This window comes from Malaclemys terrapin, chromosome 2, assembly GCF_027887155.1.
Source record: "Malaclemys terrapin pileata isolate rMalTer1 chromosome 2, rMalTer1.hap1, whole genome shotgun sequence".
Lineage (NCBI taxonomy): Eukaryota > Metazoa > Chordata > Testudines > Emydidae > Malaclemys > Malaclemys terrapin.
The window spans coordinates 139,508,456-139,531,534 of record NC_071506.1 but is presented as its reverse complement, the minus strand read 5'-3'; the positions used below and the strand labels follow the sequence as shown (position 1 = coordinate 139,531,534).

At 44.2% G+C, this 23,079-nt stretch overlaps 1 protein-coding gene across 1 annotated transcript in view; it reads right to left on the bottom strand.

Annotated features, from left to right (window-relative positions):
* The window catches only part of LOC128832223 (tetraspanin-15-like), a 527,474-nt gene that overhangs the window by 290,828 nt on the left and 213,567 nt on the right, over positions 1 to 23,079 (bottom strand). The window lies entirely within an intron of this gene.

Genomic DNA, 23,079 nt, shown 5'->3' with positions numbered 1-23,079 from the left:
AAGAAGTTATATTTACACAATCCATACCAACTAGCAAGCTTTTTCTAGGAATAAGAAGTCCAACAATACAGTAGTGTCAATTTTAGCAGGAAAGAGGTTTTGTTAAGGATTAAGCATTATTAACAGCTAAGCTTGTCCTGCTATGACAGCATCCGAAATGTTGAACTTGGAACCATAACATGCACCCTTAGGAAAGGCTTTTAAGCAGAGATTCCCAGCTTTTTCAAACCATAATCACACATTCAGCATTCATAACTGTTACTCCTCAGATGTGTCCCAGAATCCTTTGCACTGATTCCCACAGCACTATGGACGTAGCCATGTCGGTAGGTCTTGACAAGAGGTGCTGTGGGAAGCAATACACTGCCATATAATGCTGTAAGTTCAGGCTCTGGAAATGACTTTTGCAAACAGCTGAGACAAATCCACTGCATCTCAGCCTCAGAGACATGCAGTTGCAGAGTGCTAGCAACTCTGTCACAAAAAACGAACAACCCTTCCACCCCCACATTGTTGGGAACCACTGCCCCTAGAGAAGCCGTCATGAACCAGCAGTCACCAATGAGTATCAAAAGTTGGCTTAGATTTATTTCTGCCTCCTGATCCCATGCAAGAAAACCTGTACGGATCCCTTTGCAGTGTTCAACTACCAATCCCACATCGTGAATAATCCCCCACACCTGGGATACAGGGAAAAGCAGGATTATCTGCAGTAGCCTGTGATCGGTTGCTGTCCCCTTCTTTCTCCTTGATTCCCAGACTCCCTCCAGAGCTGTGCTCCCAAGGACTCCTTGATCACATTATCTCCTAGGATCCCTGGGGTGTGTGTGCACACCTATGCTGAACATACACTCATAGGCTGTACAGTCTATGCCAGGGAATCTCTGAAGGGCTGGAGGAGTGATTTGTCTCTTCCCAGCCTTACACCTGGACCTTCCAGTCTCTGCCAGGCTGCACAGAGAGACCTTGGAAAGGAGAAGAGGCGGCAAAACAAGGTCAGTGGTGGCTGTTCCCCTCCCCTTTCTAATGTCAGGAGAAGATCCACACACAGAGGATCGCCGTTGCACCCAAATTCAGAGGCGGGGGATGGAACAATAATGACTGGGGGCCACAAAACGAATGGGAGTAACTGATGTGATGGCCAGAATTCTGATTCCCATCAGTCACTCTGCAGCAACTGAGAAATCCAGTAGAAGCCTCCATGGCTTTCAAACAATTCCATAAACAGACAGTTTGCCTGCTGCTGCTTCTGCTGAAGCATCACCACAACAATGCGCTGGGACAAGACAGATCTACTAATGTGCTTTTAATCACCCAGGGACAAAGCACATCATAGTTGGGCATTAGCTTAGCAACATTTGAGATGGTGCCCAAAGCAGTAAGTCAAAAAACAGCAACAAGGCATAATTTGGCTCGGATTGCTTGGAGCAATCCTTCAATTTAACAGTGCTCCATTTAATTTGAATACATCATCAGGAACAGGACAATCTGTGTTACAGGTAACTGCCACTCATTTTGATCACTTCTGGCAGCTATTTCTGGGTGGCTATAGACTATTTCCAACTAATAAGGAAAACCATGAATCTTCCTCTAAATGCTTTTCCCTTCATTTCCTTTGAAATGTTGGGAAAAGCATTTAGAGGAAGATTCACGGCAATAAAAAGGAAGATTTTCAAGGAAAATCCAAGTGACTGGGGAAGATGGTGCTGGTGAGTCAGTGGACGGCACTCTTTCCTGGGAGTCAGTATTGAACCAGTTCTGTCTCTAGCCCTTTCCTCTTCCTGCAGTTTCTAATAAAAAAAAAAAAAATTCATTCATCCTTCATCACATTTACCACTTGTCATACCCCCGCTGGAATATGAAATGTCCTACCCAATTGTTTCATTTCTAAGCAAGGACATCACCCCAGTATGGTGGACAGTTTGCTCCCCCTTTTCTTCAGACTCCGCAGGCCTTGCTGTTGCCAAGCAACGGCAGTTGGGCCTGCTCTCAACTACAGCCTGTTAGAGTTCTTCCAAAGCTGTAGCAATACTCAGCCCAATTAATGTTCAACATCAACGCCAACTACGTGCATTGTTCTTCCACACGATGAAGAGCCACCATGATGGGCAGTCTTCTCCAGTGCTCGCTCATTCTGCTGTTTACTGGCATCAGGTATGGTGAAAGTACAATGAACTACCCCCCCCCAAGCTACTTCAGGCAGCATTAGAGGATATATTTGCCATTACCGCTTTGAGGGTTGTTTCTCACTTATTTGTATGACTGTGGGGCCAGAGATTTCCTGTGAAATAATCAATCTTCCTTTTAGTACGTAGCACTGAACCCCCAATCATTCATATTGTGGCCAGCGACACTGAGTTGCTGAAGATGCTGTCCAGTTTGCTATCTGATGGGTTTGAGGGAATTACCCTATCCTATGCCAGAGATGCAACAGCTGCATCCACCTTTTGCAAGATGAGCTGAGATTTTGAGCTCCTGTATCTTCTAGAATTTTAAAGCCTGTTTGCTTAAATATTTGCCTTTAGCTAGGTTCCAATTCACCTCCTTGGAGGGCTAGTGAAAAAGTAAGGCTGTTTTGATTTTGGCCTTTCATGACAGATAGCTGCCATTCCCCCTCCTCTCCCCACCCCACACACAGTATCAAGTTTGTCAGGAAGAAAAAAAAAAGTTCTTGATTTTCTGAGTCCTCATCTTTGCCAGATCCAGATATTTCCCCCATCTACAGCGGAGGAGCTGAACATAAGAACGGCCATACTGGGTCAGACCAAAGGTCCACCTAGCCCAGTATCCTGTCTTCCGACAGTGGCCGATGCCAGGTGCTTCAAAGGAAATGAACAGAACAGGTAATCATCAAGTGATCCATCCCGTCGCCCATTCCCAGCTTCTGGCAAACCGAAGCTAGGGACACCATTCCTGCCCATCCTGGCTAATAGCCATAAATGCACTTATTCTCCATGTATTTATCTAGTTCTTTTTTGAATCTGCTATAGTCTTGGGCTTCACAGCCTCCTCTGGCAAAGAGTTCCACAGATTGACTGCGCTGGAACTAGAGCAGGAATTCTTCCACATCTGACATTTTTGATTTTTGTCTCTTGGTTTAAAAAACATCCGTTTCCTTTTCTTTGCTCTTATCAGGCACCATGGCAGATCTTGCAAAACATCTTCCTTGAGAAATGTCAACTTCTGATTTATCTTCAATAGATACAAATTCAAAAAGCAGATGACTGGAATGTATTGCCTGATCCTTTCCTTGGATCAAGAACAGAGGCGGCAGCCAGTTTCTTGACCAAGGGACACTATGAACATTTGAATACAAGAGGTATTCTTGCCCTGGTTTCTGCAGAGTCACAGCTCTGGGGAATGGTGAGTGCCCAGAATGCTGCTCGGACTCAGAGCCCCATCCCTAAAAGCATAAGCCCTTCATGGAGTCTGAAAACGCCTCACAAATAGGACATTTTTACTCTTCCTTCAGTGCTTCCAGGCTGCACTACCATTGTATGGGCAGACTGGTTTAGAGGTGCTGCATGGACAGACCCAGAGGGATAAAGGTCTCAGTGGCAGAGTTTTCCAAGCCAAGAATGAGAGAGGATGGGGGAGAGTGGTGAAGAAATAGCTTGCTACTGCCAGCAAATGAGTTTAAAATTTTAATCTGTAAAATTAGCAAGTGGGAGAAGCAGAACCACCAGCTAAGCTCTATCACCACAGCTGGAACTTTTGGCAGGCTCCAGTTGGGAGCAGGGCTAACTCATTTCCCAGCAACAGCTTTGAATGGCCACCAGTTTCCAAAGCACAAAGGGAGCAAGTCCAGCTGTACCTGGATCAGGAGATGCCAACAGCTAGCATGGCACCACATCAGTAGTACAGTTAGCTTGGAGCAGCACTGGAAGTGAATTTCCCTTCCCAAATTTACCTGGGGCATTGGGCTCCATTAAAATGTCAAATTTAAAAAGTTAGTCAGCTTTTCCAGGCTCCTCAGATTACTGTAATCAATGGGGTGAAAAATAATTGAAGTTATTAAAAAACCCAATAGCATTCTTTTAGCATAAACAAGGTGAAATTTAGTCTTAAAAATAGAGTTTGCCAAAGGTAATTAGAATAAAAACATGGGATGGTTAGAGAGGACCATTAGATCACAGAAACCCAAATAGGTTAGGTAGTAAATCAGACAGTGGATGAATTAGGAGGCTGGCCAGCTTGAAAACATGGATAAAGCAAACAGGAATGAGAAAATATAAAGTGAAGAAAGAGCCTACAAAGAAAATTAAAAGAGAAGATTTTTAGTATGGAAAAAGCTAAGTGTTGTAGGATGAAACATGTAGCTCAGGCCTGGTCTACACTAAGGGTTTAATTCAAATTTAGCAGCGTTAAATCGAATTAACCCTGCACCCGTCCACACAACGAAGCCATTTATTTCCAATAAAGGGCTCTTAAAATTGATTTCTGTACTCCTCCCCGACGAGCGGAGTAGCACCGAAATCGATATTGCCATTTCAAATTAGGGTTAGTGTGGCCGCAATTCAATGGCATTGACTTCCGGGAGCTATCCCACAGTGCACCATTGTGACTGCTCTGGACAACAATCTGAACTCGGATGCACTGGCCAGGTAGACAGGAAAAGCCCCGCAAACATTTGAATTTTATTTCCTGTTTGCCCAGCACAGGAGAGCACAGGTGACTACAGAGAGCTCATCAGCACAGGTAACCATGCAGGCTGATAATCGAAAAAGGAGCACCAGCATGGACCGTACGGGAGGTATTGCATCTGATTGCTATATGGGGAGAGGATTCAGTGCTAGCAGAACTTCGTTTGAAAAGACGAAATGCCAAAACTTTTGAAAAAATCTCCAAGGGCATGATGGAGAGAGGCCACAATAGGGACTCAGATCAGTGCCGCATGAAAGTCAAGGAGCTCAGACAAGCCTATCAGAAAACAAAGGAGGCAAACGGTCGCTCGGGGTCAGAGACGCAGACATGCCGCTTCTACGCTGAGTGGCATGCAGTTCTAGGAGGGGCCGCCACCACTACCCCACCTCTGACCGTTGATTCCGAGGCGGGGATAATCTCATCAGCCACCTGAGGATTCTGAGGACGGGGAAGAGGAGAAGGAGGAGGACGAGCTTGTGGAGAGCACCCAGGACTCCGTTCTCCCCAACGGGCAGGATCTTTATCTCAGCCTGACTGAAGTACCCTCCCAAGCCAGTATCCAAGAACATGATCCCATGGAAGGGACCTCAGGTGAGTTTACCTTTTAAAATATAAAACTTGTTGTAAAAGCAAGCATTTTTTAATGATTACTTTGCCCTGAGGACTTGGGATCCATTCGCGGCCAGTACAGCTACTGGAAAAGTCTGTTAACGTGTCTGGGGATGGAGCGGAAATCCTCCAGGGACATCTCCATGAAGCTCTCCTGGAGGTACTCCAAAAGCCTTTCCACAAGGTTTCTGGGCAGTGCAGCCTTATTCCGTCCTCCATGGTAGGACACTTGACCACGCCATGCTAGTAGCAAGTAATCTGGTATCATTGCATGACAAAGCCTGGCAGCGTATGGTCCCGGTGTTGGCTGGCATTCAAGCAACATCCGTTCTTTATCTTGCTGTGTAATCCTCAGGAGAGTGATATCGCTCATGGTAACCTGGTTGAAATATGGGAATTTAATTAAGGGGACAGAGGTGGCCGTTCCTACTGGGCTGTTTGCCTGTGGCTGAAAAATTCTTCCCTGCAGTTAGCCAAGCGCAGTGTGTGTGTGTGGCGGGGGGGTGGGGGGGGGAGTGGAGGAATTGGCCCTGAGCTTTTCGCATTTGGCTAGCAGGGATCTTCCCTGATACCAGCCATGCGGTGGAGGGAGGGGTAAAGCAATCATCCCAGATAATTAGATGGGGGGGGGGTTAGTTTGTTTTCTGCTGCTGAAGGTTAACAGGAAAACCGCAGCACTCAACGGGCTTTGCTTGGTATGTGGGAAAGGAGGGTGCTGCTTTTAGGAAGACTGCAGAAGCCGAAAGACAATGGCTTACCATGGCCGCATGCAAGCCGAATTCTGTTGCCTGGACCTGCGTCTGATCTCTAGCAGCAAAGCCACAGGCACTATTAAGAGGCAAAATGTGATTTCTGTGCAAGGTCGCATGTGCTATGTAATGTGAATAGTGTTGTTCACCGTGAAAGAGTATAAGCATTGTTGTGTAAAATGTATCTTTTTAAAAAATTCTCTCCTTTTTTCCCCTCCCTCCACCAGCTGCAAATTTTTCAAGCCTCCCTCCTCCGTCCCGAAGGCTATCTCAGATAAGGCGTCAGAAAAAGAGGACGCAAGATGAGATGTTTGCAGAAATCATGGAATCCATCGGCAATGAAAGAGCTCATCTGAATGAGTGGAAGGACACGGTTTCAAAGTATAGGAAAGATGCCAGTGAACGTGAGGACAGGAGAGACCAACGTGAGGACAGGAGGGACGCTCGAGATGAGAGGTGGCAGCAGGATGCAATGCTGGGGCTGCTGCGTGAGCAAACAGACATGCTCCGGTGTCTGGTGGAGCTTCAGGAACGGCAGCAGGATCAGACAGGCGCTACAGCCCCTGTATAACCCCCCTCCCCATGTTCCATAGCCTCCTCACCCAGACGTGTAAGAACACCGGGGGGGGGGGGGGGAGTGAAGCTCTGTGCACCCTCCCATTCCACCCCAGTGGACAGCCCGAGCAAAAGGCTGTCATTATTTTAACCTTTTTTTAGTGGCCTTTTCCTTCCCTCCGATCCTCCTCCCAAACCCCACCCGGGCTACCTTGTCAGTTCTCTCCCTCTTTTTATAATCAATTAAGAAAGAATAAATGATTTTTAAACAATAGTGACTTTATTTCCTTTGAAAGCAAGCTGTGATCGAAGGGGGAGGGTGGGTTGCCTACAGAGAATCAGTCAATAAAGGAGGCAGGTTTTCATCAAGGAGAAACAAACAGAACTTTCACACGGTAGCCTGGCAAGTCATGAAACTGGTTTTCAAAGCTTCTCTGATGCGCCGCGCTTCCTGGTGTGCTCTTCTAATCGTCCTGGTGTCTGGCTGCGCATAATCAGCAGCCAGGCAATTTGCCTCAGCCTCCCACCCCGCCATAAAGGTCTCCCCCTTACTCTCACAGAGATTGTGGAGCACACAGCAAGCAGCAATAACAATGGGAATATTGGTTTGGCTGAAGTCTGAGCGAGTCAGTAACATGCACCAGTGACCTTTTAAACGGCCAAATGCACATTCTACCACCATTCTGCACTTGCTCAGCCTGTAGTTGAACAGCTCCTGACTCCTGTCCAGGCTGCCTGTGTATGGCTTCATGAGCCATGGCATTAAGGATAACTATAGGCATTTCAACATCCCCAACGGTTATTTTCTGGTCCGGGAAGTAAGTCCCTTGCTGCAGCTGTTTAAACAGAGTAGTGTTCCTGAACACGCGAGCGTCATGAACCCTTCCCGGCCAGCCCACGTTGATGTTGGTGAAACGTCCCCTGTGATCCACCAGTGCTTGCAGCACCATTGAAAAGTACCCCTTGTGGTTTATGTACTGGGTACCCTGGTGCTCTGGTGCCAAGATAGGGATATGGGTTCCATCTATCGCCCCATCACAGTTAGGGAATCCCATTGCAGCAAAGCCATCCACTATGGCCTGCACATTTCTCAGAGTCACTACCTTTCGTAGCAGCAGCTCAATGATTGCTTTGGCTACTTGCATGACAGCAACCCCCACAGTAGATTTGCCCATTTCAAATTGATTCCTAACTGCCGGTAGCTGTCTGGCGTTGCAAGCTTCCACAGAGCTATCGCCACTCGCTTCTCAACTGTGAGGGCTGCTCTCATCCTGGTATTCTGGTGCTTCAGGGCAGGGGAAAGCAAGTCACAAAGTTCCATGAAAGTGCCCTTACGCATGCGAAAGTTCCGCAGCCACTGGGAATCGTCCCACACCTGCAACACGATGCGGTCCCACCAGTCTGTGCTTGTTTCCCGGGCCCAGAATCGGCGTTCCACGGATAGAACCTGCCCATCAACAACATGATGTCCAAAGCGCCGGGACCCACGGTTTGATGGACATGGACGCAGAATTCTATGTCCTCATCACTCTCGTCGCTGCGCTGCCATCGCCGCCTCCTCGCCTCATTTTTCTGGTCCTGGTTCAGCATAAACTGCACAATAATGAGCAAGGTGTGTACAATGTTCATGACTGCTGTCTTGAGCTGAGTGGGCTCCATGCTTGCCGTGGTATGGCGTCTGCTGAGTTCACCCAGGAAAAAAGGCGCGAACGGTTGTCTGCCATTGCTTTCATGGAGGGAGGGGTGAGGCTGTACCCAGAACCACCTGCGACAAATGTTTTTCCCCCCCCATCAGGCACTGGGATCTCAACCCAGAATTCCAATGGGCGGGGGAGACTGTGGGAACTATGGGATAACTACCCACAGTGCAACGCTCCGGAAATTGACACTAGCCTCGGTACATGGACGCACACCGCCGAATTAATGTGCTTAGTGTGGCCGCATACACTCGACTTTATACAGTCCGTTTCCAAAATTCGAATTCTGTAAATTCGGATTAATCCCGTAGTGTAGACATACCCTCAGTAGGTGTGTCAGAGGCGAAATGTCTGGCTTAAAGACCGTACTTTAGTTTCACAAGTAAGCTACACTTCTGTTTTTCTGTTATAAAAATAAAGCTCATGAGACATTCAGGCAGAAAGATCAATGTTTGATCGCTTGTGCCTCTTTCTACATCACAGACGAGATGAGCAATGAGTGCCCTTTAGATATAGTAACTGGAAGAGAAATGACTGAAAAAGAGTCATGTCAGCTGCAAGATGCTTGCAGGATTCCTGGTGTCTAATAAATGAGGCTCAAGCGTCATAGAAATTATTACTTTGCTTTGGGCAGTTGTGCCAAAAAAACATTTGCTGATTAATACATGGAACCATTAAAAGTGTCCAAGCTTTGTGTGTTAACAGATTTCTTTTATTTTATTCTGAATAAAGGATCTATATATACATCTATATATAGAGATAGAGATGTAAGAGAGGCATTTCATAAGAGATTTGTTTTGGGGGTGATACCTAAAGGATGCAGTAATTATATATATATATATCTCGAAGGGGGAGGGTGGGTTGCCTACAGAGAATCAGTCAATAAAGGGGGCGGGTTTTCATCAAGGAGAAACAAATATATACAATATATATTACTGCATCTTTTAGGTATCACCCCCAAAACAAATCTCTTATGAAATTACCTCTCTTACATGCATATTCGAGATTTGAATTCTCTGGGGCTTGGTAATAGACTACAATAGATTCTTCCCCACTACTGTATATGCAAGTATCCACTGCAATAAACTACTCCTGTTTCCACTGGCTGTACTCTCTGCTATTGATTTTAGACTGAGTCACAGTGGTCCATGCGTTTGTGACCTCCAGGCATGATTATTGTAGTTCTCTGTGCCACAGAAAACTTCTGACCTCAGAAACATAATTAATTCTGACCACAACAACCCATCTACTCGTGAATGCACAACACACACCGCCAAAAGCCCAATAACTTCCTTTACCAAGTCCCTGTGGAATGGTGGGCCAAATTAACGTTTTGATCTACATCTTCAAAGCCCACCAAGGCACTGGCCCAAGTTATCAGAAAAACCAAAGGGATCTGACCTCTCCTGACAGCTTTGTTCTACTGGCAACATGAAATGTGTCAACCTTAAAAAGGACATGTGTGCAGTTTTCTTGCCCATAGGCCTAAGGCTATACAACAGGATTGTGGAAAAGGTCAGGATGACCTGGCCTTCTCTCAATAACACCATCAAAAACCTCTAAACAGAAATAGAACCACCAAACAATATACAAAATAAACTTAGTCCAGACCCTGCAGTGGGAGGGGAAAAAGAGTGTGTCCCCACTTTATAATTTTAGAAGGAATTCAGATAGATAATATGGTGATGAGATCCATATTAATTTATTTTAGAAATCAAATAGGTTAGACTGATATACAGCCTTTCACCTCTTGGTCTGACTTAGTCAGTGACAACATCTTTAAGAACATTAGTAAATTTTCCTCTTAAAAAAACCTGAGCCCAATGTAAGCCTACATAGAATATCAGGGCTGGAAGGGACCTCAGGAGGTCACCTAGTCCAATCACCTGCTCAGAGCAGGACCAATCCCCAACTAAATCATCCCATCCAGGGCTTTGTCAAGCCTGACCTTAACAACCTCTAAGGAAGGAGATTCCACCACCTCCCTAGGTACTCCATTCCAGTGCTTCACCACCCTCCTAGTGAAAAAGTTTTTCCTAATATCCAGCCTAAACCTCCCCCACTGCAACTTGAGACCATTACTCCTTATTCTGCCTCATGTATTCTCTTACAAAGAATATTAACTTTTTTTTTGGCATTACTACACCTTTGATCTAGTTCTTATCCCAATCCTTGTATTGCTTGACTTTTTTTTTTTAATATATTAATTGCTTATGACAGTTGTCATGTAAAATTTGTGGACTGCTACCCCTGGAGGGAGATTAAGGTCCAGTTATCTACCCCAGGGGTATATTGCATATGGGGAATTACAACAAGCTATTAGCCTGCCAATGGGCCTCTCAACCTGGAGGATCCACCTCTAGGATGAGGACAAAAATTCACTTTCTACAGCCCTTTCAGTCTTTGTTCTCAGTGCTGACATTGCAAGACAAGGAACCAATTAGTGCCACATGCACAGGTAGTTTTGGGGATGTAGACAGTTATTCACTAGGAACTCACCTAGGACCAGCAAATTAATTGCATATACATTAAAATGGCCTGATGGTTAATGACTTTCAGTCACCACTGACCTGGAATAATTTTGAAATAGTGGCCTTCAGATGAAAGTATTTCCTCTTAGTCATTTAAACCATCTTGTATCCCTGGAAAATCCTCTTCCAGGTTGTGATGGGGATGAAGTTGGTGGGCGGGTGGACCATTGTTTTGTCAGTGGGTTTCCTAAGCCTCTGTGGATAAGTGTCACTGCCCAAAAGCCAACTAACATGGTCCCATTCCTTGTGGATCTCTGTATTGGAAGCTTCAAGGAACAAATTTGTTTCCTCGTTAGAAACACACACAGATACAGCCAGATCGAATAAAGGCAGGAATAAAATTAAGAGCTGATGAGCTGCAATAGTGAGACATTTTTTGCTCCTCTTTAGTCATGGAAGAGACAAGGACCGGAGAGTTGTATTGAATATTTTAATGATGTGCCCCTGGCCATAAAATACTCTGCCACTTTTCAGCTATTGAACGCCATTTGCAGATGGATTAGCTGCCACCCAGAGCTGTACAAAGATGGAGAAACACAGACAGGTTTAACTCTCCACAAGAGCCATAAGCTATGAGATGGCCCATCCCACACAAGCAATTCCATGAAGCAAATCCCAGAAGTTCAGCTTGTGTGGGGAACAGCACTCTTAATAACAACAAGAAGTTTTACAATTGTTTTAAAAACAAATGGGCCATGTTTATCCCTGGCGTAACACCAATGATGTCAATGGAATTATGATGGTATGAATTAGACTCCACTTCACTGAAAGTCACTGATGGGAGGACAACGTTATATTTTAGTGCTGGTTAAAGGCGGTCAGCCTTGCAAGGCGAAGTCCTGTATCTCCAAAACAGCTACAGCCAGGACAAATTTTCCCCAGTGGCCCCTCACCTTTGTTCTTCACTTGAATTTCTAAGGTAGAGAAAGTTGTACCTGTGTCTACCTTCTGCCCTTTGCCCTGTACTTCTAGGGTACCGAGGACAGTGCAGCTTTCATGACCTATTCTGATATTGGCCTCTCGCTGGAAGACAAAGGCATTCATAATTGCGTACGAGTAAAATTATTTTTAAAGTTGTGGGGAAGCAAGATATAAATCCATTTCCTGAGTGTGAGGCATCTAGGCCTTAGGGCAATAAAGACATTTCATCAACAAGCAGCACAGCATCCGTTCCATAGTCTTTTGCTAGCACAAGTATCAGCAGTGCAAAATATACCCCTTGGGTCTTCATTATATCTTATGTCAACACCAGTCAAAACCCCTGTCAGCCAGGAACTTTTATCATAAGATATATTTCATGCAAATTTGTTCTGAGTCAGCACTCCTTCCCATATGTGTAGCAATTTCACTCACATTCATTTAACCTCCAGCCTAGCTCTGTCATTCAGTGCCTTGGTAGGGACTTGTGCATAGTTCAGACCTGAGTTTATGGCTGATTGATTCAAGAGATTCATTTTTTGCCTGAAGCAGCAACCACTTTATGGCACTGGAATATGAAGGAGCACAGTCTGTGTAAAAACTATGTATGTAGCATTCATGAATTTCTATTGATGGGGCTCTTTCCTATGGGGATATGAGATGAGTGTGTCAATAATTCCATTGACAAGGTGGGGAGGCAATATCTTTTATTGGACCCAACTTCTGTTGGTGAAAGAAACGAGCTTTCGAGGTACACAGAGTTCTTCTTCAGGTCTGGGAAAGATATTACCTCACCCACTTTCGTCTCTCTAGTATCCTGGGACCAACATGGCTAACAATAATTCCACTACCAATCATCTTCTTTTAATTTATCTTTGTGCCGCTTGGAAACAATTTATCTGAGATGTGGCAGTTCTTGCATAAACTAGATGATGGATGTAACAAGTCAGATTGGGCTTGCTTAATAATGTTTTTTAAATCTGAAAGTGCTGTAGTTTATGAACTCAGAATGCTCTGTACTATAGCCATTAAAGGACTTTCAATTTATGGTTACACTACCAATAAAGTGTTCCCAAAATGGCAGGTTTTTTTTTTTACAGCATGCATTACCATTAATCTCATGTTGGTTATGCAGATCAGCGTAGCAAGTTCAGATTTAGGGCTTGGCTGCAGCTGCGAGTTAGAGCGCATTAAAGCAGCCCTGGGCACCCTAACTCACTCCCTGTCCACACTGGCAAGGCACGTAGCACGCTCTGACTCCAGGGCTAGAGCGCTCCTGGTACTCCACCTTGGTGAGAAGCATAACGCTTGGTGCGCCTTGGCTGAAACACCCGGGCATCAGTGTGAACCAGGTGTTGCATTACTGTGCTCTGATCAGCCTCCGGAAACATCCCATAATCCCCTTAGTCAAGTGGCCACTCTTGCCATTGTTTTGTAATTGCTCCAGGAATGCAGATATGCCCTTTGAAAGCTCTGTTTCTGACAGCCGGCTGCTTATCTGGTCCGAGACAAAGCAACCATTACTGTGGAATGCTGTGAGAGAGAGAGACGGCGGGGGGGGGGGGGGAGGGGTTGGGGGGAGGAGGAGAGGGAGGGGTCTGCTGCTGTCTGAACTTACAAGACAGCATGCGGACATGCTCTCAGCCCCCCAAAAACCCACTCTCCCCCCACATACACACAACACTGTCACACTCCCACCCACCCCCCATTTGAAAAGCACGTTGCAGCCACTTGCATGCTGGAATAGCTACCACAATGCACTGCTCTCTGTGGCCGTTGCAAGAGCTGCTAATGTGGCCACAGCAGTGTTCTTGCAGCTGTCAGTGTGGACAGATTGCAGCCCTTTTCCTACTGCGCTCTACGAAGGCTGGTTTAACTCAAAAAGCTCTACATCTGCAAAGTTTGCACAGCCCACCCTACACCTGTATCTTTTGCTACTCTCTCCCCTTGTTCTGCTATCAAACCCCAACTGAGGACTACTTACTCATCTTCACAACTTCTTCCTTCATGTCCCTTACTTCAGAGCTCCCTCTTTATCCTAGTTTGCCAAGTGAGCATCTGCATTTTTGCCAAGCCCACCAATACTAAACCATTCCACTACAAATGCAGATACCAACCAATTAAACTAATGAGTAGTCTAAAGTAGTACTTTCCTCTGAATTGTGTCAGTCTATATTTATACTGCAAACTCTTTGGGGAAGGGAGTGTGTTCTTCTATTATATCGAATGCTGAGCACACTGTTCACACTTAAATAATTCAATGAGCTAGCATGTGTGCATGCACTCCACTGCCCTCTAGTGGATGGGTTTTCAGAACTTGCTAATAATATTTCATAGGTCCTATACTGCTAGCAGCTAAAGGAGATCCTCCTTTAACAAATCCATAGCTATGTAGGAACTTCACGGTTGTCTCTATTCTACATGTCAGTCACTTAGAATTTCATGGCAACAACAGAGAATTTATGTGCTGGGCCTGTGCTTTTGGAGCAGCAAGAATTCTATCGCTGTTGTTGTCATAAAGTCCCAGGTGACTGTAGCATGCAGGATTGACACAACTGTGTTCTAGACAATAACAGATTTAAAAGATATTAGAACAGTTCAAATGGAAGGGGAGAGGGGACAGGGACAGGGTCGTTCCCCCCCACCCTGCAATCTGTACTGAAAAATCAGGGAGTACAGGGAAAATAGCTGGAGAAGAGCACCATCACCAAAACAATTATTTCCAGACACTGAGGTCTCATTTCTGGAAATGTTGCCTTAAGATGATAAGCCATCCGTCCCCTAAAAGGATCAGTACTGACAATGGACAGTAATCCCTGTAAATATTGCCTGGGGACTGAGGTTTCCCCTAGGCATGCCACTACAGTGGATTTGTTAGAAAGTGCTCCTCTTAATTGCTAATACTTATGCAGCACTTTTAATCTGAGAAGCTCAACATGCTTTACAGTCTTAATACTTAGCTTTTATTTAGCACTTTTAGGCTATAGGTCTCAAGAGAGTTTACACTGTAAGGAAAGTAGTATTCCCATGTTACAGATAGGGTAACTGGCACAAAAGTGAAGTGAGTTATCCAAGGTAATACAGCCGATCAGAGGAACAAAACCTAGCTCTCCCAGTTCTCAGGCCACTGGACCAAACTGCCTCTCCTAAGGGAAGTATTGCGCTCATTTGGTAAATGTGTATACCGAGGCACGGAATGGTAAAGTGACTGTCCTGGATCACAGCAAGAGTCAGAGTCAGGACCAGAATCCAGATGCCTTGACTCCCAATCCCCTCCAATTACTAGAACATCTCCTTATACATTAATTAAAAAAAGCAGAATATAAAACTTTGATGCTAGCTGCTGGTCCTTTTCCTAATGATTTAATATACTACTCCAAACATTTTTCCCTCTGAAGTATGACTTTTTCCTATATGAAAATGACCTCAATTTACTATTCTTGCCTCTCAATGAAATTATTTTTCGAGTGTTCATTTTCATCTCCAGTTGCAAGATTCCACTTGATTTTCTTCCTTCAGAGAACATTTTTGCCCTAGAGTTGCTCCTCACTTTTCATGTTGTATATTCACATGTTAATACTTCTGCTCATCAGCCCTTTGAAAATTACTCCACTGCTGAAGTTCTCTTTACTGACTTTGGAGTGCTAAAGTGAGTGTTTCTAAAGAGAGGTTTTCCCTGTTGAGCAATAATGCATAAAAGGAAGGAGCCTGTACTCTGATGTACATTTTAATGTGCATTTTTAAAATTAGAGAATGTATATAATATCAGCGAGGTGGAACTTTATTATGGGTTGAGCTAAATCCCCACTGAGATTGAAAGATGTGAACTCATCTTTCAATTAACATAACTGTAAAACACAAACCTCCACCTAAGACAAAAAGTGTGTTTTTCATAGAAGCATAGAAGATTAGGGTTGGAAGAGACCTCAGGAGGTCATCTAGTCGAACCCCCTGCTCAAAGCAGGACCAACACCAACTAAATTATCCCAGCTGGGGCTTTGTCAAGCCAGGCCTTAAAAACCTTTAAGGATGGAGATTCCACCACCTCCCTAGGGAACCCATTCCAGTGCTTCACCACCTTCCTAGTGAAATAGTGTTTCCTGATATCCAACCTAGACCTCCCTCACTGCAACTTGAGACCATTTCTCCTTGTTCTGTCATCTGCCACCACTGAGAATAGCTGAGCTCCATTGTCTTTGGAACCCCCTTTCAGGTAGTTGAAGACTGCTATCAAATCCCTCCCCTCCCCAACTCTTCTTTTCTGCAGACTAAACAAGCCCAGTTCCCTCAGCCTCTCCTTGTAAGATCATGTGCCCCAGCCCCCTAATCATTTTTGTTGCCCTCCACTGGACTCTCTCCAATTTGTCCACATCCTTTCTGTGGGGGGGAGAGGGGGAAGAGGGGGCAAAACTAGATGCAATACTCCAAATGTGGCCTCACCAGTGCCGAATAGAGGGGAATAATCACTTCCCTCGATCTGCTGGCAATGGTCCTACTAATGCAGCCCAATATGCCATTAGCCTTCTTGGCAACAAGGGCAAACTGCTGACTCATATCCAGCTTCTCACCCACTGTAATCCCCAGGTCCTTTTCTGCAGAACTGCTGCTTAGCCAGTTGGTCCCCAGTCTGTAGCGGTGCATGGGATTCTTCTATCCTAAGTGCAGGACTCTGCACTCGTCCTTGTTGAACCTCAGATTTCTTTTGGCCCAATCCTTCAATTTATCTAGGATACTCAGGACCCTATCCCTACCCTCCAGCATATCTACATCTCCCCCCAGCTTAGTGTCATCTGTGAACTTGCTGAGGGTGCAATCCATCCCATCATCTAGATCATTAATAAAGATGTTGAACAAAACCGGCCCCAGGACCAAACCCTGAGGCACTCTGCTTGATACTGGCTGCCAACTAGACATCGAGCCGTTGATCACTACCTGTTGAGCCCGACAATCTAGCCAGTTTTCTATCCACCTTATAATCCATTCATCTAATCCATACCTTTTTAACTTGCTGGCAAAAATACTGTGGGAGACTGGATCAAAAGCTTTGCTCAGGTCAAGATATATCATGTCCACTGCTTTCCATTTTTGCTGAATATTGGTTTGGGTGGGAGGTGTGTGTGTGTAGGGAGAACAGAAAGATAGCTGGAGGAGGAGCTGCAAGCAGGATGGCTGGCCCTGGAAGAAACTTGGGAATAAGTATTTGGGTCACAGGTGCAGACTGAAGTGAATGTTCTTGATGCTGTGAGCAAAAGAAGCTGTTTCCTATTAATTGATTCCTTCTGCATTCAGAGACACAGGACTTTGTACATTCTTTGAGAATAAACAAAACTGCAGCAAAAAAAACAACCAAACAAAAGAAACCCGATCACCAATTTCCACTCCCAACTGGAACACCCACAGAGCCCCAAACATTGACTAGCCACTCAGGGAAAAAGGGGCAACAATATTAAATACATGGAGGAACATGCCATGACTTGCCAGAGGTTAGCATCTAAAATTACATCTACTCTCATCATGTTTCAGCCCACGGCAGCAGGAGCAAAGCTGGACTTTCCCTCCATGACATTGTCTAATTAAAATATAACCATGCAAATCATTATTGCTACCATTGTTATATAATTGCAACAAATCTTATACAAAGTGTAACACATGGCCAGAAAGGGTTAAACAGTTTGCAGGCTAACTAATCCAAAGCCCACATTTAAAGACATGTTAGAAAGGTATGCGAATGATAATTAGGGCCATTGCATGCTAAATAGGCTAGAACTTTGAAATGCAAACCTATATTGTTACAAATGATTCCAACTGTGTACTCACGAATGTTATCCATGTAAACAGACAGTTCCTGTCTGCCACTATAACTATTGATTCAGAGACCAAAAGGGAATATTAACATGTAGATAAATCTTGGGTGAAATAATGTCATTGTCTATGTGTCTCTTTGAAGTTTGTGATACACTGCCTAATGGATAAATTGCCCTATGTTAATTTGTGTAACTAATTACTGGTGGTGTTTAGAAAACATGGATTATTGTTTACCAAAGACTGCAGGATCAAGTGGATGCTAGAACACTGTATAAAAAGGCTCTTGGGTCCTGATCCTGTTTATCTCAGATCTGCTTAAGCTTCATCAGGGGAAGTTTGAGTCGCAAGATGAGATCGCCATTAAGCTGGTACACCCTGGATGTGATATTGGACATTGACTATAACCTATGAACTAAATTCTAAAGAAACTTTGCAACTACAAAGCTCACCATCGCTGCTATGCATCTGAACCGCAAGAATTGAACTCATGTCTGTATGCATACTGATCTTTTAACCATATTCTCTCTTTTCTTTTTAAATACATTTTAGTTTAGTTAATAGGAATTGGCTGTAGCGTGTACTTGGGTAAAATCTGAAATATTCATTAACCTGAGAGGTAATGTGTCTGATCCTTTGGGATTGGCAGAATCTTCTCTTTTATATGATGAAATAAGATTTTCAGAAATCTTCATCATATTTGACTTGGGTACCTGGATGGAGGCCTGAGGCTGGGTTACTTTAAGGGGACTGTGTTGTTGGTTTCTGAACAACCAGTGAGGTAATAAAGAAGCTGTTTTATACTGGTTTCGTAAATTTAAGTACACCTCTACCCCGATATAACGCAACCCGATATAACACGAATTCAGATACAGCGCGGTAAAGCAGTGCTCTGGGGGGGCAGGGCTGCGCACTCCGATGGATCAAAGCAAGTTCGATACAACGCGGTTTCACCTATAACGCAGTAAGATTTTTTGGCTCCCGAGGACAGCGTTATATCGGGGTAGAGGTGTACTGAAAATACTCCCCAGTTTTGGGGATTATCTGCCCCATTCTTTTCAGTTCACCCTAATTGAGTGACCTCAGCTGGCCCCTACTGGGACCCCGATCATTTGCATTTGCAGCTCCCAGTTGCTGTGCAACGTCAAGTCTTAGGCACAAAAAGTGAGAGCAAAGAGACTTGGACTGAATTAGAATGCTGGGAAGACTGGATTGATTGGCCAAGGAGAATGGACTGGAAACCAGGAGGTGTGTGGGGGCTAGCCAATGGGTGGTTAGGTGGAGACAGATTGGATGAGTAGACTGAAAAAGATTGGACTGGTTGGGCATAGACTGGGAATAAGTGGGAAGGAGGTGGAAGAGGAGAGAAGCCAGATCTGACAAGTAATTAGGCTATGGGGAGCAAGAGGACTGGGACAAGGATGCACAGTGGTTTACATGATAATCCAGAATTCATAAAATAGGAGCTAAATTGCTCTGCTCCCTCATCCCTCTATCATCCCATCACCTAATCCCAGATCTTATTTTCAGTAATTCAGACCTTTCAGAAAAATTCACCTTTGAGCAGCGGCAGCTCCAGGCACCAGCGCTCCAAGCACGTGCCTGGGGCGGCAAGCCGCGGGGGGTGCCCTGCCAGTCCCTGCTAGGGCGGCAGTCAGGCAGCCTTCGGCGGCATACCTGTGGGAGGTCCGCTGGTCCTGTGGCTTCGGCAGCAATTCGGCGGCGGGTATGCCGAAGCCGCGGGACCAGCGGACCTCCCGCAGGCATGCCACCGAATCCGCGGGACCTCCCGCAGGCAAGCCGCTAAAGGCGGCCTGCCTGCCGTGCTTGGGGCGGCAAAAAAGCTAGAGCCGCCCCTACCTTTGAGGCCGACTGTCTGAGGTCTCTATCTGAAGGTCAATTTAAAAAAAAAAAATTAAGCAAACAGTGTCTCAATTGTTTGATTATAAAAAGAATGAAAAAAAAATCCCATTATAAATTTGTTTTGTGGCCTTTATTTAGAATATCTTCATGGCTGAAACAGTTGGAGATAGAAAGTTGAAGTTTGAGAGGGAAACAACCCTTATTGAGAAGTACCTTTGAGCATTCAGGTACAATAGGATTTTAATTTGACTTAGTTATGAGTCTTTGAAGAGGATAATTTAAGAGGTTATGGGATTTGAGGATAGTTTAATTAGCTGCCTCTTGGTTTCAGCCCAGTTCTCTATTGGAGAGCAGATAGAGCTAGCAAAGTGCAGATGTTACTAGAAAATCCTTTCTTGATGCTTTTGCAATGATTACAAATGATAAAGTAATTGTGGACAGAATCCTTTTTACACAGCAAGCAATAACTGGAACTGTATGGAAATTTTATGAGGGGAAACCTCACTTGGTTTTGTTGCAAACATGGATTAGGTTTGTCAAGGCTAATGACATTTTCTGTGAATTTGAGCTAAGTTTTAAACATGCCTGGTCAGAGCTGGGTTTGAGAAGAAACCAGAAAAAGCTTGCCAGCTTGAGAGCTTATTTGAACCCAAAGATCAGGGTTTCAAACCTCACATAAATCAAAATGTGATTTGGGGAATGTGATGGGAAAAAAGTGAACATGTTACTGTTCTCTTCCATAGCATCTTTCACATGGAAATCTCAGTGATTTGAAATCCTCAATGAATCCTCATAATGTGCAGTTCCTGTAAGGAACCTGGTAGCTTTATCCCCATTTTATACATGGATAACCTGAAGCAGAGAGTGAACTGCCAAAAAACAGGGAGATCCACATAATAGTAACATATACTTGTCAGTGTTTCCTTTATTTATAAATAAGCTGGCTGTAGTTTTTTGCTTTTGTTTATATCCTTTGCTTGTAAACCAAGTGCTACTTTTACAAGTTCAGCTAGGTAAAAATCCTCCTCTCTCAAGACTAAAGCTGAGTGAATAATGGATTTTTTGATTTGCAGGCTAAACCAAAAATAGTCTGGAAGAAAAAAAAGAATCTTGCTCTATTTCAACTGAAACAATTTTTTTCATCAAATTTAAAATAAATAAATAAATAAAGAAACCCAAAGAATTTTGTTTTGAATCAACCAAAATGTTATGGTCAGCTCAAAAAGATTTCCCCCCATAATTCTTCAATTTGATTTGGCAGTTGTTTTTGTTTTTTTAAACTGGCCACATTTGAAATCAAGACACTATTTCAAATTGAAAAGTCAAAAGAAAAATGTTTTTAAATGAAGTGGTCTACAGGGAAGGTCCCAAAAAGAATTTTCCATCTGAAACTATTTGTTGAATGTGACCCGATAGCGTGGTACGCAGCTTCATGGAAAAAAAAACCCCAAAACAGTTTGTCAAAAATTTTTTAGCTGGCTCCACTCAAGATTGCTTTTAGATTCTGTGACAAAGCTTCAAGCCTGTATTGGTGGGTCCCGCGCTTCCGGGCAGATTCAGTGGCCTCAGAAGCTCGCTAAGGCCCTCAATGTGACCTCCCTTTCTCAGTGAAGTGGCAAAAGTCACAGATTATTGAGCTACTTTCATCCCAGGCCAGTATGGGAGGTCGGAAGGGATGCCCCACAGTCTCTGTTGCTCCTTAGAGCTCAGTAGGCACAGTCCGGCCTCTTGCCTGGATCAAGGCCTGCTTCCCCTCTCAAGGGGGTTTCGGGGGGTGGGGAGAACCCAGGCCCACCACTCCGGGTTCCAGTCCAGTGACCCTAATGGTAGCAGCTGTTGGTGGCTTTGCCTTCACCAATGGAGCTGCTTTGATTCCCTGGGCCACTTCCCTGTGGTCCCCTTCTCCTGGCTTCACCCTTATCTCACGATTCAGCAACACCTCCTCTCCTCTAGCTCCTTTCACCTGGGCTCTCTTCAGAGAACTGGAAGAAGAGCTTTTAAGCCGTATGAGTAGGACCTTGATTAGTTCCAGCTGTCTCTATTAGCCTAATGGCCTTAACTGACCCTTTGCTGGTTAACTGGAGTCAGGTGCTTGCATTAGCCTAATGCCCTTAACTGGTTAATTGGTGTCAGGTGGTCTTGATTGGCCTGGAGTAGCCTTTGTTTGGCTATCCAGGGAACAAGGACCTGCTCATCCTGAGGCTGATAGATTTGCCTTCCACTATTCTTTTATAGCCTTCTGGTCTGACTCCACCACAATTCCTTCTTTATTTGAGCTGCCAGATTGCAGGTCTGATCCATTCATTATGAAGCATGCAAATGCTAGAAAGCAAGTCAATTCCCTCGATAAAAGATCTTAAAGACCTTAATAGTCTTGGTCTACACACAATTTATGTACTAGTATAAGTATTCAAGTTAGGGGTATGATTTTTTTAAGGAAATAGTTATAAGAATTAAATTCCCTAATGCAAACATAATTATACTGGTATAAATATGTCGTATACCAGTAGGCCTTATTCCTCTTCCTAGGCAGGAATAGCTGTAATGCATAAAGATGCGGTATGCCTAAACGCAATCACATTATGTAGGGGATGACACTTCAACTTTACTTGTATAATTAAAGCAATACAACTTGGACACAGACAAGACCAAAGAGAGAAGGGGTTGAGTGTGGAGGGAGATGCTGGCACAGTAAAAAATCACCAGCCCACACAATTTAAATTTTATAAGCAGGCTTCAAATAGCTGATACAAAATTTTTCCACCCTGCAGAGTCAATCTGAAGAGAATGAACTAGGTTGCAGAAAATAGCGCGGAGGCAGACAACTTCTTTTTCTGCTCATGATCAAACTGAAATGGAAAATTTATATGGCAAATTAATGCCATGGGAGTGAATTGAGATTTTATCAGTGGAAACTCTAGTCAAAGGAAAAACAACGGTACGCACCAAACTTTATTACTGATTACTTGTCAGTTCCTAAAATGAATGTGAACTTTCATTGGGTGCACCCACCAACTTGTATTGCAGTGGCTGATCTTAATTTTTTAAAATCACCTTTGCAATTAAACAATGTCAGTTTTCAAAGGATAAAAAATACCACAATAATGTTATCTAGTTATAAAAGGCAACACTAGCATGTTTAACAGTAACCACTGTGCCTGCTGCCGGTACAAGCATAGATGAAGTTAAATACTTAGGCTGGATAATGGTATGGCCAACAACATTGGTAGATAGGAAAGCTGATCACATAGTGAGTCAGAAGGAAACCACCTTCTATCATATACAACAATGGGGGAAAGAAAGGTATGAGTGGGCTTTATATCATGTCTTTTAGGGCCAATCCGCAAAGGTCGTCTTGAACTTCAGCCATTCTAGGACATGTAGTTGGCAAAGGGCAGCGTGAACACTGTACTGTATTACCATCTATGTAATATTATACTAAATCATGGATGCTGGATCTGGGAGTCATAACTCCACGGATATTAGTGGAATCATAACCACTCTGTCCTTCGTATGAGGCTATAGGGAAGGGGAACTTCACTATGGAAAATGTTGAGAGTCTCTGCACTTGACAATGGCAACAACACACTTCATATTATGTGTTTATAGCCTGAAGAGCTCTGTGTAGCTTGAAAGCTTGTATCTTTCACCAGCAGAAGTTGGTCCAATAAAAGATACTACCTCACCCACCTTGTCTCTCTTATTACATGA